The sequence below is a fragment of the Copidosoma floridanum genome, unplaced genomic scaffold (genome assembly GCF_036245765.1).
Source record: "Copidosoma floridanum isolate Cflo_tuat_1 unplaced genomic scaffold, Cflo_Japanese_pri ptg000016l, whole genome shotgun sequence".
Classification (NCBI taxonomy): domain Eukaryota; kingdom Metazoa; phylum Arthropoda; class Insecta; order Hymenoptera; family Encyrtidae; genus Copidosoma; species Copidosoma floridanum.
In genome coordinates this window covers 14,109,847-14,125,165 of record NW_028321893.1, presented here as the reverse complement: position 1 = coordinate 14,125,165, position 15,319 = coordinate 14,109,847, and the positions used below count along the sequence as shown (strand labels likewise).

The 15,319-nt window shown below is 36.2% G+C and overlaps 1 protein-coding gene across 4 annotated transcripts in view; it reads left to right on the top strand.

The window, feature by feature from the left end:
- The first annotated feature begins 12,178 nt into the window (after positions 1 to 12,178).
- The window catches only part of krz (beta-arrestin protein kurtz), a 523,564-nt gene continuing 520,423 nt past the window's right edge, over positions 12,179 to 15,319 (top strand). For 2 of the 4 annotated variants that reach the window (XM_089592379.1, XM_089592376.1), the window contains exon 1: positions 12,179 to 12,855. The gene's annotated coding sequence lies outside the window, so the exon portion shown is untranslated. The remainder of the gene's footprint in view (positions 12,856 to 15,319) is intronic. The other 2 variants (XM_089592377.1, XM_089592378.1) reach the window with 2 other exon arrangements.

Sequence of the window (15,319 nt, the reverse complement as noted above, 5' to 3'; positions counted from 1 at the left end):
TAAGAGTAGCACGCTTTTTTGTTACAACAATTAAAAGTATCTTGAATTATACTTGAAGTGCTACTGCCTGATATGGCTTCTGTTTTTCGACAATAGTTAATACTGTTAATAGACATCATATTTTTATATAGAAGCATAACATAGGTTAAAGGCTTATGTATTGTACATTGTTTATGATTGCTTGGATTGTACCTATACCGTGCATTTCTTACACAAATCGATAAAATAAAAGTTACATTTAGACTAATTCAGTTTTCATAGAATCAAAAATTTTGTCTTAATACGCCCATCTACTATAAGTATAGCGATCAACAATGAAAGAAGTAAAAATAATTTACACGAAAAATGCTTGATGCTTCAAAATAAAGATTATCGACGATACATATAAAAGATAGGAGTATAATATTATGCGTTAAACATTTTTTTGATAATTTTCTATTTTGCATGTTACGAAATTTTTGATTCTTTAGATATTTAGAAAACCGTATTTGAACTTTTTCGTTTTCTATTTGATTCTAATTCTTCAAAGATTGCTTCATTCTTTGAACGAGATTATCTAGAACTACCAGAGAAAATTTTTAAACCTTTTTGGAAATCCTATTGATAAAATTTTTTTGGTATTGTAAACTAATTTTTTACTAGTATTTGAGTCTTTTTAAGAATTTTCTTTATTTCTATAACTACAATGCTATAGTCATATTAATAAATAAAGCAAAGTCGCTGAAACGATTTTGCTGATATTTTGCATACCGATTCCTGACACTTCCTAGATGGTTTTAGCATCGTTTTTATCTTAAAAAATTTAATAACAATAGCAATAAATAAGCTCTAAGTTCTGCTCAAATACGCCAGCTTTTCACATTAGTTCAGTAGGATCCGCTAGGTGGCGTCGACATAAAATTGAAGCTACGTGCAACAGAATTAAATAAGTATGGTTATAATAGGCTGTAGCATCTCGGAAGCTTCGGTAGGCGTCTACCAGCAGTTCATCGAGCTGCATCGAAAATATAGATGATAGTCGTGCAGCTGGGTATCCCGGTTATTAACGACACTCTTCTCCAACGGGAAAGTGCCCTAGGTCTACTTTCACCCTGATCCTCAAGGGTTGATGAGTGCTACCAATAATAATTTAATCTAACCGACAACGTCTTCGGTGGAATACCACAAGACATGTCTAGCCAGAGCACAACCTGCTTCAACACTTCAGAGTTATGTGGCCGTTCCACCTTCGGACCTGGTGCCGTCTGAGAATTTGTTACTTTAAATGTAAGCCAGAGGCCAGAGAAGACAGCCTTGAGGAGCACGGACAGCCACAACGGCTTCCTTCTCAGTGGTCGTCTCAATGGCATACCCACAGACAAGGTATTCACTATGCCCACTTTTCCGACTAACGATGAGCGGTTGGCTATGCAGGGAACGACCAGAAGACGAGAGGTATTCTTTGAGCGGCGTAACTCCCTCAATCACGGTCTCCGTACACAGAGACTTCGAGGGTAAGAGTCAAGCTATCTGCAGCCAGCTCTTCATCAACAATAATAATAATAAGGAATAGCTAGAAGTATCACCACTGGCCCTTTCCAGGGCTATTGTAAGTATTTACGTTTCCTACGTAACCATCAATCTCATTAATTCTTTTAAGGGCCACCTCAGTTTAAACTACCTTGCCAACAAATACATTCTTACTCTGCCATTTACAAAAAAGATTCATCAACTAAAAGACTATTTTAACTAAAGACGGCCACTATTAAACCAAGTCAATCATTCACTGGCAGTCGTCACTAGCGTAGTTGTTCGTCGCAATGCTGGGAACCTCGATGAAAGATTTAATGCCTTCAAAGTACTTGAAACATTGGTTTCTTTTTGTTTATAGTATAAGTTCATTATGCAAGACCAAAATAACGCCTGATGAAATTAAAAAATGTGAAAAAGCATTAGAAAGTTTTGTTAGAGGCGTTGAAAAACTGTACGAAAAAACGTTTATGAAGTTTAACGTCCATATTTTACTTCATGTGTGTAATTTTGTAAAAAATTATGGCACGCTGTGGGCTTGGTCTGTTTTCATGATGAGTAGGTAAACCATGGCGGTTCTGGCACCCCCCCAGCTCCCCCCCTGAGGTAGTGGTGGGGGGAGAGGCTCTAGCTACAGCTGTGGGTGGAGAAGAGGCGGTGGTGGGGGCTGATCGGATTTATCGGAACGGAGGATGGGAATGAACTATAGGTGAAATAAATTCAAAATTCACTGATTATGAGCCACGAACGAAGATATACTTTGTGGCTCAAGGGAAAAACTCCGAAGAGAAAAACCCAAGAGAAGAAAAATTAATGAAAAATACAAACGAGTGAGGTTGAACAATAAATTTAAGATAAACTTCCTATAATCAAGAGTGTGTACTTGTGTATTGCGTGTAGAAAACGTATACGTGCGCGTCCGCACGTGTCTCGAAAAACGTCGCACGGTCCATGAAGCGGATTTTCGCCGTGCTTTACTCGCAGCACGCCGAGCTTCTCGAAGATGATGCAGATGAAAATGATGATAAAAAAAGGAAAGCGTGAGAGAAATTAACCCTATAAAGGTGGCTCCCACATACACGTGTGCGTGATGATGATGAGGAAAGATGTAGAAACCAGTAAGACGAATATAATACCCAACTATGCCAGATACTCGAGATCGCAGTTGACAACTGTAGACCGCTTTGTATAGACAGATAGTTCGGAACTGACCCAAATCACCACCTAAAGTAGTCGCAAGACCCCCCTTCCCTTTTTAATTCTCCTACCCGCTGCAGTCGTCAGGACCCATCAATCCCTTACACCTTATGTGAAAAGCCGGGAAAAGAGAGAATGATGTAAGCAATTAAGAGAGGGGGAGAGACCTATGACCCGAGGACATTTAATGGGAGCAAAGGAGATGGAGATGTAGATGCATGATAGAGAAGGAGAGAAATGTTTAGCTAATGAGAGTATAGAGAGAGACTTAATGAGTTGACGCGAGAGCGATTAATTGTACCGACTGACACAAAAGGAGAAAAAGAATGAAGGTAAGAAAGAAATTGACCGGCGCTTGCATATGTGAATATGTAATGAATTTTGTGTGAACTCGGTGTGTTGCCACCTTCGGCGTGCTGCGAGGTTGATCCTCCACCGCTCACGAGGCGGTCTACGAATTTTTGTCATTTCGACTAAACATGCTCCCCCCGTTGCGAGAGAAGGCGAGCAAATCGAAAACATCATATGTGTAGCGTATTCGAAAAAGTGCTTACTGTGCGAATCGTACGATGGTGTGAGAGTGTAGTAGTGTGTAAGTGTGTTTACAATTCGAGCGATGTTTACACAAATCGGTTTAATATAAGACAGACAACACGATTGAAAATTTAGTCTTCTTGTGACGATGAGATCGGAAGTGGACACAACGATGTGACGTTGCGTTTGAAGCTCCCTTGCTCAGTTTTAACGGTGACGACTCGTACGATGCCATCAGCGCCCGGGTGGATCTCGATGACAACCCCCAGCCGCCATCGCATGCAGGGTTGATTTCTATCGATGAGGAGGACGACAGAATCGATACCGATCTCGTGATTGGACTTGCTCCACTTTTGTCGACGTTGAAGTTCGTGCAAATATTCCAGGTGCCATCGCTTCCAAAAATCTTGTCGTGCTCTCGTGATGAAACACCATGCTGACAATCGGTTACCTGGAGCACAAGAAAGGTCAGCTTCCGGAAAAAAATTCAACGGTCTTCCGATTAATAAATGTGCCGGCGTGATGGCCGCTATATCATTAGGATCATTCGATATACTATAAAGTGGTCTAGAATTAAGAATGGCTTCGATTTCGATAATGAGGGTATTAAGTACTTCAAAGGTTGAGAGTTGTTCGCTGATCACTCGCTTAAGATGGTGTTTAAACGATTTTACTACCGACTCCCAAATCCCACCAAAGTGTGGTGAAAGCGGTGGATTGAAATGTCAGATGATGTTTCTCTGGACTGCGAAATGATCAGCATTGTCACGAAACTGGTCGGAGTTAAACAGAGCAAACATTTCTTGTAATTCATTACTTGCTCCGACAAAATTCGTGCCGTTGTCCGAAAAACACATGTTTGGGAATGCCGCGTCGGCCGCAAAAAACGCTTAAACGTGCCTAAAAATCCTTCAGTGGTTAAATCGCTCACTATTTCGATATGTACTGCTTTCGATGCCATACATACAAACACACAACCATAAACCTTGACGCGATTACGATTCCGCAGTTTCTTCTCTTTGATGTACATCGGCCCAAAAAATCTATTCCCACGTGAGTAAACGCGCCTGACTCGGTAACGCGTGCTGATGGCAAATTTCCCATTTTACTATGTAAGGCTATATTGAGATAAAGTAATAAAAAATGTCAGAGAAAAGTCTTATGTATAGTGGTGAAAAACGATCATGCACTACTACTCAATACCCTTTTTTACCACACTTTAAGTTTATTACACACTAAGATACATTTTATGGCAGCAGATGTGTCATGCAATAGGATTATATTCTTTCAATGTGTTTGAAAAACCTACCGTTTCAGAAGATAAATCTTCTTTTGTCCTCCACGCTGTACCTTGAAAGTTCACAGCAGCATAAAAGAGTATAAGTATCCTTTTTAAAATATAAAATCACGTGCAATGGGTTCGCATTGCTTTTAGCCGTATAGTATAAGCGATATGTCCTCCATGAATTTCTCTCCGTAATCAGTTCCGGATACACACGATTTACTTGATCCAATGCAATGTCCCACAACTGAAAAAATCTATAGTGATTTTTCCACAATAAAATTTCCACAATCACGTTTTCTCTCACACACTTGAATGGAAATCGTTGACGAGATCTTAACGTTAACAATGCGTCAAATCTGGGGTTTTCTATTGGCACTGTTGCACCCTCGATAACGGGTGTATGAGTATCGTGGGGGACAACTACTTCCTCGCTTGGAAACATCTCAACGACTGCAGCCTCTACCAGCAGATCTTTTTGTTATAAAAAATTTTAAGCTAGTAGACTTGCTTACAAAATTACAATATAGGGTGATATTCAATACGTCTCAATAATAAGAGAGCAAAAGCATGGTGTAGAATTCATTCTTAAACATGCCAATGCTGAAATAAAAAGCGGGTACGTGTTTTGATACGTAAAAATATTTACTTGATAGTGCGCGTATTTATAAGGTGTTCATACTGTATTCTGCGATTGCCTATTTAGAAAAGGGAGTCTCTCTTTCAGTTGCATGAGATGTGACAGACGGAGCGATAAGAGCTTAGTCAATGTGTTGTATAAATAAAAGTGACCTGTTACCAGGGCTCAATTGCGAAGGTACGAGTATGAAAAAGTGTATCTGTCTGCAAAAGAGCAAGTCATAGATCTTACACGAGGAGAGCTCTGCTGAAGTATATAAAAAATAAAACTGGTATAGATGTGACTGCAGCTATGAAAACTATAATAACGGAAGGAAGAGTTCCAACTAATTTGCAAAAACCGATCGTGGTAAAGAGTTTTACAACGCAAATTTTCAAGGTCTCATGAAAAATTACAAAATTAACTTATACTCTACGTACAGTAATCTTAAGGCGTCTATATGTAAATGATTTAATCGTACCCTAAAGCATGCTATGTGGAAAAAGTTTAGTGTAAGAGGTAATTAAAAGTGGCTCAATATTTTACAACAGCTGATAACGTCTTACAATAATCGAAAACACCGAACGATTGGTGTGAAGCCAAAAGATGTTTCAGTAGCTAATGAAAAAATATTTTACAAAAATTTATATATTCGAAAAAGGAACAAAATCAACAATGAAAGATGGTGATAAAGTACGTATGAGTAATACTAAACAAGTTTTTGAAAAAGGTTATACGCCTAATTGGTCGACAAAAATTTTTACTGTTACCCGAGTAGCACCAACAAAGCCATTCACTTACCATTTGGAGGATTATCAGCAGCAGCCAATCTCTGGTGGCTTTTACGATCAAGAACTGCAGAAAACCAAGTATCCTAATACTTACCTTGTTGAGAAAATTTTACGCCGACGAAAAAATCCAATTTTCGTTAAATGGTTGGGTTTTGACAGTGCACACAATAGTTGGATTTTAAAAGATCAATTATAATTAAAAAAAATATGATGTATAGAAGATACGAGAGAAGATATATTTCAAATGCACGGAAAAAATGAAGTAAATAAATATATTTGAATTGTAAAGACACTAATTTATTAAAAAAAATTTTTTATGGAAAATAATGCAACACATGTTTTTTTGCTATTTCCACAGAAACTATTTAACCTATTCACTTGAAAATTGAATATAAGAACCATTATAAGTTATAAAGAGCTCCATTTTCTGTATGGAATCTAATAAATTTTTATATAGCACTTCATTATCAACTATATTCTTTGACACTGCACTGGGTAAAAATATTTGAAACTCGTCATTGAATTCCACAACTGCTTTTATTCCGTATTAAGCATTAACTTTCTTCAATTTTGTAACCATGTAGCTGTGGTTTACTATCATCTCGGTGATTTTCTTGCACGGGAGGAAGACTCCAGAAGCGACTTTATTTAAAGCTGCTAGATTGGACATCTGTAACAAAGAAACACAAATTTTTACTAATTTTAATATTCATGAAAAAAAGAAAAATGGGTAAAAAATATGGTTATGAAGAAAACAAATTTATATTTACCTCAAAATTGTTTTTTATCCTTTTTCTTAACGGGAGTTCTTCAAAATTGTCTGTCTTCACACTTGTTCTCTTGGGAGGTTGTTGTTGGACGATACCCTTTGCTTCAAATACTAAACGATCGATGACTTGTCGTTGCTGTTTGTCAACTCTGATCAAACTGGCCTGTCGTTGTAGTTGCGATTTTTTATACGAGGTTTTTACTATCACATAAGGGAGCTCTTCTATAGTAATTCCCCCCACTCGTTTCTTTTTGACAAGTTACTTTGAGCTCATTGTCGTCACCCTTTTGTTCTTCTCTGTTACGTTATTTATTTATTTCATCATTCTCGCTGGACGATGAGTCAATCATAGAGGTAACATTACATTGCTCGCTATCATGAAAACTAAAAGTTATTATATTTCGCTCATTGTTTTGCATTTGATCAATGATACGCTTATTTTTTAGTTGCTCTGGATGTGAAGGTTCCTCTATTTCTTTTCGTGATGTCGTCATGTTGATCCCTCCTCGAATTCTCTCTCCTATACAAGCTGTTTTCCGTCTGTCCTCTTCATTTTTTTCTTCGCCTCCATCCGTTGTAAATCTCGATTCTCTATTTATTATTTTATGGTCACTCGGTGACATATTACCATGACTCTCATTTCTTGGACTTGTTATGTTTTCCCTATCTTCCTTAGCTTTCTCTTCTACATCTCCATCCCGCCGTTTTTGATTTACTTTATCATGCCCCCAGGGTAATGTATTAGTGATATTAGGGAAAATACATCGCTTATCATCACGAGAGCTAAGAGCTATTTTTTTGTTTTTTCAGTATAAATCTTGTGCAGACGAGATCTAATATTAATTTGCTTTCGATTTATATTTATGTTTTGATCGCGTAGGCAATCAATGTAATCATTAAAATTAATAGTGGCTTCAACAACATTGGTCTTGACACCCTTTGCTTTTTTTTTTATTATGTCTTGATTCTGAACAAGAATGCTGTACATTTTACTTCTAAGACCGATGAATTTCGCAATAATATGACCATTACACGCATCCTTCATAAGTCCTACGATTTTCTCATATTTAATTATAATAACTGTAAGACGTATAACTGTCTGTATCAGTAAACAACAGTTTGCAATCATTTTTTAGTTTAGAAATTGATCAACTGTGCGTATAGCGAGATAAGGAGCAGAAGACGCGCCGAAAATAATCGTATTAAGCTCGAAAGTTCTCACTTGGCCTTGGTGATACCACAAAATACGTTGAAACCGTCTGTGATCGGTGTGAACGAGTATTTGCCGGTACATCTGTGCGATGTCGGCCGTGATGACATATCGATAGGTGCGGAAGTGCAAAAGATGATCAAACAGTTTAGACTGGAGAGAATTAGTTTTTGCGGTCGGAAAGGAAGAGAGCTGTCAATACCATCCGACATCACAGCATCTGGAAGAGGCCCCCTTCCCCTGACGTTACCATCCGAGTAGTCCGCACCACCCACCGCCCGTGCCCCTCCTCCCACCGCCCGATCAACCCCCACAACCGCCTCTCCTCTACCGCCCGATCAGCCCCCACCACATCCTCTCCTCTACCGCCCGATCAGCCCCCACCACCGCCTCTCCTCCACCGTCTCTTCTCCACCCACAGCTATAGCTAGAGCCTCTCCCCCCACCACTACCTCAGGGGGGAGCTGGGGGGGTGCCAGAACCGCCATGGTTTACCTACTATGATGGAAAGTTATAATGGTGTCATAAAAAAGTTGCTTCATGGAACGCAGTACGTTCAACAGCAAATTTGCAAGCTGTATTTTAGATTAAGATTTATAAAAAACAATTTTTTTGTATTTGATCATCCAGATTGTTCAGATAACGTTACAAACCTTTTTATTAAAATAATAAACCAATGAAAAATTAAGAATTGTCTAACGTACGGACCATCATTGAAAATATTTGGGAAACCTATTCGCAAGGCTATTACAGCTGTAGAAAAAAATGAGATTCAGAACTTGTTGGGTGATTTGATTGATGAAAAAGTTTTATTTTTTGATCGCTTTATCTATAACCATACGCTCTTTCATTCAGTCAACTACAAACGACTGGTAAAGCGAAACAATAGTTATAGTAAAACAAATTATTGTTTCATGTCAATTTATGGCCTCATAAAAGTAAAGAGCATAAGTTCTGAAGAAGAAAAATTTATAATATTAGGCAAAAAATTGATCGTACAAAATGAAATTTTATGCTGTTACAGCAACTTAAATTCTAATTCGTTTTCTTGCGTTGTCAAAGAAAGTCATATAGTTGTCTCTTGTAAGCCGGAGGCATTACAAAACAAATGTGTTGGTGTGCATGCCTTATTATGGCAAGCTTTGTATTTTTCCACTTGTAAATACACAAGAAACTGATTAAGAGCAAAAAGCTAATAGTTAAAAGCTTATATTCCATTAATTAGAAGCTAGCTACTTATTCTTAAAAGTCAAACAAAAAGTCAAAATCAAGAAAGTTCGTTAGTATATTTATAATATACTTAAATAAAGACGCAAAATCACTACTTCAATTTATAAATTTCTTTCACCCATCCTTATTAATTCATACATAAACAATCTTACAGATTTATAACAACTTCCAGTACGTTTCGGCATTACTACATGCATGTGTTTATGCATAAGTTTATGCATATGTTTTTCCATAATTAAGTGCATTATTTTATGCACAAATTTGTGCATAAATAGGGGGCGAATTTCATTCATATTCTTATGCACAAACTTTTGCATAACTTCATGTATAAATTTATACATAATTTTATGCATATTTTAATGCATAAACTTATGCATATAATTTTGGTAAGGGGTGATTATATATTTTTTGAAGAGTAACAATTTTTATGACATTGAAACAGAAGTAATACGTCTCATAAAGTCTTTTTAAAACCTTAACATTTACCAAGATTTTGCACCAGGAATTACTGGAGAAAACAGCTTTTTTAAAAAAATTAAGATGAATACGATCTCTAGTAAAATCTAATAAAATTTTTTACGCGTATTTCCTTATTTATGTGTATAAAAAACTCTTTCAAATAAAGCAGTTTGGATATCATAAAAAGTTTACTGGCAATTCCTTGCTTATTCTGACAAACATCGGTATAATCATCCAGTTATCATACCATTTAAAAAGAACACAATTTGTATTGGTTAAACCTGATTTAAACTAAAAAAAATTATCTGATAGTATCTTAAGTATTTTGATATAGTTTATAGTCTTATCAATTCTCATTAAAATTATGCACTTACGTAATAAAACCTTTTATGCAAGAAAATCCTCTTACAGACAAATAAAAATATTTGCTGCAGAAAAATAAAAACAGAATCTGGTAAAAATTTTATGAGACAAATTTTTTTTCTAGTACAACCAATCTAACATTTATCAGATTTTACAAATTTTTATAAGTCACTATCAACCAGGTGGCTCTTAAATTTGGGCCACTAAAGCATCTGACATACTCAGATTATTATAAATTATTATTGTCTACGGTCGGATATACGACGTCTATTTATCGTATGGTTTAAAATACATTCATAGCTTTCAAATGATACCTAACAGAAGTTAAAATTTTAAAAGTAGTTCAAAATATATGATGTTCTTTTGATAACAGCTATTAAGTTACTTATACCTTACTCTTGCTTCCGTTCAGCGTTGGGTTAGGCGGATTCAAAATCGGAACTTTTTCCCTAGATCGTATGTATAGCTATACGATCTAGGGAGAATATTCCGTCGAGCAGATAGCCAGCAGTGAAGGGGCATTGCCAAAGACGCGCAAAAATTTAAAATTGTAATATTATAACACAAGTGCCTATCACCCAATGACCCGGGGCGCTAACTGGCCTCTTAATTAAATAATAAAGTATTAATTATTAACACAAGCGCCTATCACCCAATGACCCGGGGCGCTAACTGGCCTCTCAATTAAATAATAAAGTATTAATTATTCACACAAGCGCCTATCAATGACCTGGGGGGCTCACTGGTCGCTTTATTAAATAACAAAGTATTAATTAATAGCACAAGCGCCTATCACCCGATGACCCATGGTGCTTACTGGCCACTCTGTGAAATTATAAAATAATAATTAATAGCACAAGCGCCTATTACCCAATGACCTGGGGCGCTTACTGGCCACTCTATTAAATAATAAAATATTAATTACTAACACAAACGCTTATCACCTAGTGACCTGGGGCGCTTACTGGCCACTCTGTTAAGTAATAAAGTATTCATTATTAGCACAAGCGCCTATCACCCGATGACCCAGGGCGCCTACTGGTCGCTTTATTAAACGATATATATTATTAAATCTCGTATTATTAAATCGATATCTCGTAAAAATCAGTATTTTTTTCGATAATTCTTAGACTGCGCATGCGCTGAACCATAATTTTATTTTAATTATCGAAAAAAATACTGACTTTTGCGAGACATCGAAAGCTGTGATAAAGGTAGAGCCCGGGTCCGTACCATATAACTTTTGTTCGCTTTGCGGTTTGCGGGCCTATGTTTTAACATAAGCTCGCGAAGCGGAAAGAGTTATATGGTACGGCTCCCGTAGAGCCCCCGCCTATGTGAGATTCGAGTTATCGAGATCTGTATCGATCTGTCACAAGTTGAAAGGGTTAAATTTGGCAAAAAAAGAAGTAGCTTCTAACAGGGGCCGTACCATATAACTATTTTTCTGTACATCGGCCTATGTTATAACATAGGCATAGGCCCGCGAAGCTAAAAAAAGTTATATGGTACGGCTCCAGCCTCTATAGATCAAGAGCTGAGGCCGAAGGATGATCAAAATTTTAACCAGCCGCCACACTTACCCAAATTGAGGAACCTTACGACTCAAGGAGTTCCAAAATATTTTGATCATATTTCATAGTGGTAAAGAGTTATCTGGTAATTATAGTAATGCCCTATAGCATTTTTTATTAACAAGCCACAACTCATACCAATGTATAGAAAATAAAAAGTTGTCTGCTGAAAGTGCCATTTGCGGCAAGATTAAAATGCATCTTGTATCCGAAAATCGACCTCTAAAAATACAGATATTGTATTTTTATTAATGATGTTATCTATAATGCCTTATCTATTATCTTAGATGAGTATTATAGGTAAGATCGCGTAGGGAGTCTAAATTTTTAACGGTCGATTTTCGGGTACAGGGTGCATTTTAATCTTGCTACAAACAGCATTTATTGGTAACATCTTTCCATTATCTATCTATTGGTGTAAGTTGCGGCTGGTTGATACAAAAGACTATAAGGCACTGCTACAACTACCACATAACTCTTTAGTACTATGAAATATGACCGAAATATTTCAGATCTCTATGAATCATAAGGTTCTTCGATTCTAGTGAGAGTGGCGGCTGGTTAAAATTTTAACCACCTTCTGGTCTCAGCTTTTGGTCTACTAAAAGACAGGAGCCGTACCATATAACTTTTTTTAGCTTCGCGGGCCCACGTTATAACATAGGCCGATGTACAGAAAAATAGTTATATGGTAAGGCCCCAGTTGGACGTACAAAGCACTATAAAAAAATATATAGTTTTACTTTTACGTCTGCTGGGTAGTCCCTTTTCTATCTGACAGCGGGTGCTAGAAAGTGGAAGCATTATATGAGTGGAAGTGACTCAAAATGTTAACAAAAATTTTCTGTAAGCAGTATACTTTGTATACTAAAATTGGCAATGGGACCACCTGTATAACCATTTCTCTGACGTCAATATTTTGATACATCACGAGAACGAAGATATCGGTTTCTATCATCGATATTTATCGGGTGCCCTGACCACATTATAGAACGTGCCCTGTGTGCTGGCTTTATCGACTATGTAACCAACTAACCACTGGTGTGAGGTGGGCTTGCACATCTCTGATTAATTTAAAAAAATTATTAGTGTCCTGATTGTGGCGTAAGTTATCCTTGCAGTCATTGAGTTGTAGAATTTTTTAAATAACTAATTGATTTACCAGCCTAGCAGCTGTCTAAGCGTAATAGTTAATCAATGACCAATAAAGTAGAATAGAGGTGGGACAGTGTTGGAGGTTTGAGCATAACTACATTAATGAATTAGTTTGCCTGGCGGAGGTTTTAGCTCCGGCAGCAGCGCCAACTGAGAGGCTCAGGTCAGTGATTTTATTTCTGTACTTACTTTACCTTTTCGATGTCTATAGTGTTTGGCTTTTCCCATAATTTCTGATAGCATGTGGCTTACTGATCGCTATTTATTTTCTTTATTGCTCTCTTTGAAATCCATTCTACCTAGATTTTGCCTCATTTTTCTGCAGTAATTTTTTTTTTTGAAACATCTCTAGTCATTGATGACTAGTTTTCAATTATTTAATGAGTTTCGGTTGCACATTTATGTATATAACTAATTTTTGCTGAGCTGCAGCTGTGATGACTGCCTATGTTGTCTAAGTGACAGTTAGCTTTGTTTTTTTGGGGATGTTAGTTTTCTATATGAGATTAAAAATTATGTAATCACATAATTTCACTATGTACTCATGGTTAGTCATGTTCATCGTGGTTAGTTTTATCTATTTAAGTATTGTTTTTACAGCACAGTTTTGTAATTTATACTATATGAACTATTCATTCATAGTCAAAAACTTAATGTATCAACAAATGTTCTTTAGTTTGTCTCATAAATGCATTAAATGAGTACAAACACTATAAAATACAGCATACCGAGCAACTAAGTAAATCATCTTGAGCCCTAAGCATTTAAATATTTTGATTTGTCAACTTTATTTTGTTCGGCTGCACTCCAAAATTCATTAAACTTATTATTTGTTGTGCTGTTATATTTGTTTGCCTTGAGTTAAAAATATGTATTTAAAACTAGAATGTATTAGTAAATAATACCCATTATAATGTTTAGGCTAGTTTTAATCAACATTAATGACAATCTTAATTTTTATACATGTTAAAAGCTAAACAGTAAATCTCATTTCATTTTGAAACAATGACATAAAACACTTTTAAACATGTATATCACTAACACTTTTAAACATGGTATCACTAACGGTACAACTTTGAATACTGTAAAACTAATTTTTTTTTTTTATTGGAGAGAAAGCTTTTTATGAAATCTTGGCTGAGGTCTCAGGTAAGTTTTTAGCATGAGATAGTCACCTGATTATTGTAGACACGGCTTATATTGAACACATGGTATGAACACCATTTGTGAGCATTGACTCAATATATGTGCTATGATGTTTCTCGCAGCCCATATAGTTTAGGCGCCAGGTAGGGTCCCGTGGCCTTTTCAATTAGAACGGACCCACCAAAGTTTTTTTAATGTATTTTTGCCTGCTGAACACGATTATCGATGGTGGGTCGCGATCCGGATCGATAATTTTTTTTTATCAACAAATTTTATAAACAAATAAAAATTATCCATTTTTTTGGAAAAAAAAATTTTTTCCTATTCTTTAGCTCATTTTGAACGAAAAAAATTATACACACCACATGCCTAAACCCAATACTTTTCCCGTAAAAAATTCGACAACTTTCAAAAAATGCGTTTTTTGCTATTTTCAATAGCTTGCTACTTAAAGCCCGATTAATATTTTTCAACTCAACACCTCTCAAATTGTGAGCCAAATATAGTATTTGAAGAATACGTAAAGACCAATTGATTTTATTTGGTTATTCTTATCCAGCGAGCTTGACAGTCTGTGCCTTTTTAATGTGACCGTACGGCCTCAGCGCAATACAATATATTCTGGCATTAAATGTTTGTTATCTGGACAGCCATACATAGATTGTTTTTTATGTATTTTTGCCTGCTGAACATGATTATTGATGGTGAGTCGTAATATTGAAGGTGATCAATGTTTTTTTATTAACAAATTTTATAAACAAATTGCAAAAATGTAATTTTTTCTAAAAATAATGTTTTTTCCGCTTCTCGAGCTTATTTTAAACAAAAAGTTTTGTATAATGTACATCTGTTAAGCCCATACTATTTCCGCAAAAAAACGTGAACTGTAAAAAATTAACTTTTTCCGTTTTTCACACAGCTGCAACGTGGGGCTTTTATTATAATTTTTTCCTACAAAGTATTTGATTCTCCAGTTCATGCAGGGGTTTAAGAATGTCTTCTAGTTGATTAATTTTATTCGTTTGTTATTTTTGTTCAGTGAACTTAGCAGCTTCATGCTTTTTAACTCTAAGTAGAAAAATGCAAGACAACCCCACGGAAGATTGTTGTTACCAGAATAAGCTATACCAAAAGTGATGAGCACAGAAAAATAACGTACAGGTCTTGAGATTTCTGCAACCGGTACAGGATTTTTCTGTACCATGGATAGTCTATTAAATTTGTATACTGCGCATGGCTTTCTACTGTACCGTCTACCGCGCATAGTACGTGCGCTTATAATATACAGTGGAGATATGTATGTATATATATATGTGCATACTTGCATACATGTATGGGATTGTCATTGTTATTTTGGCTCAATATGTAAATTGTTCTTTGCGAGTGAAAACCAATTATTATACGCAACAGGAAAGTGACTACAAGTGCCTACTGCACTTATCATTACATCTTGTTAGATTCGTATCAATGTACTGAACTTT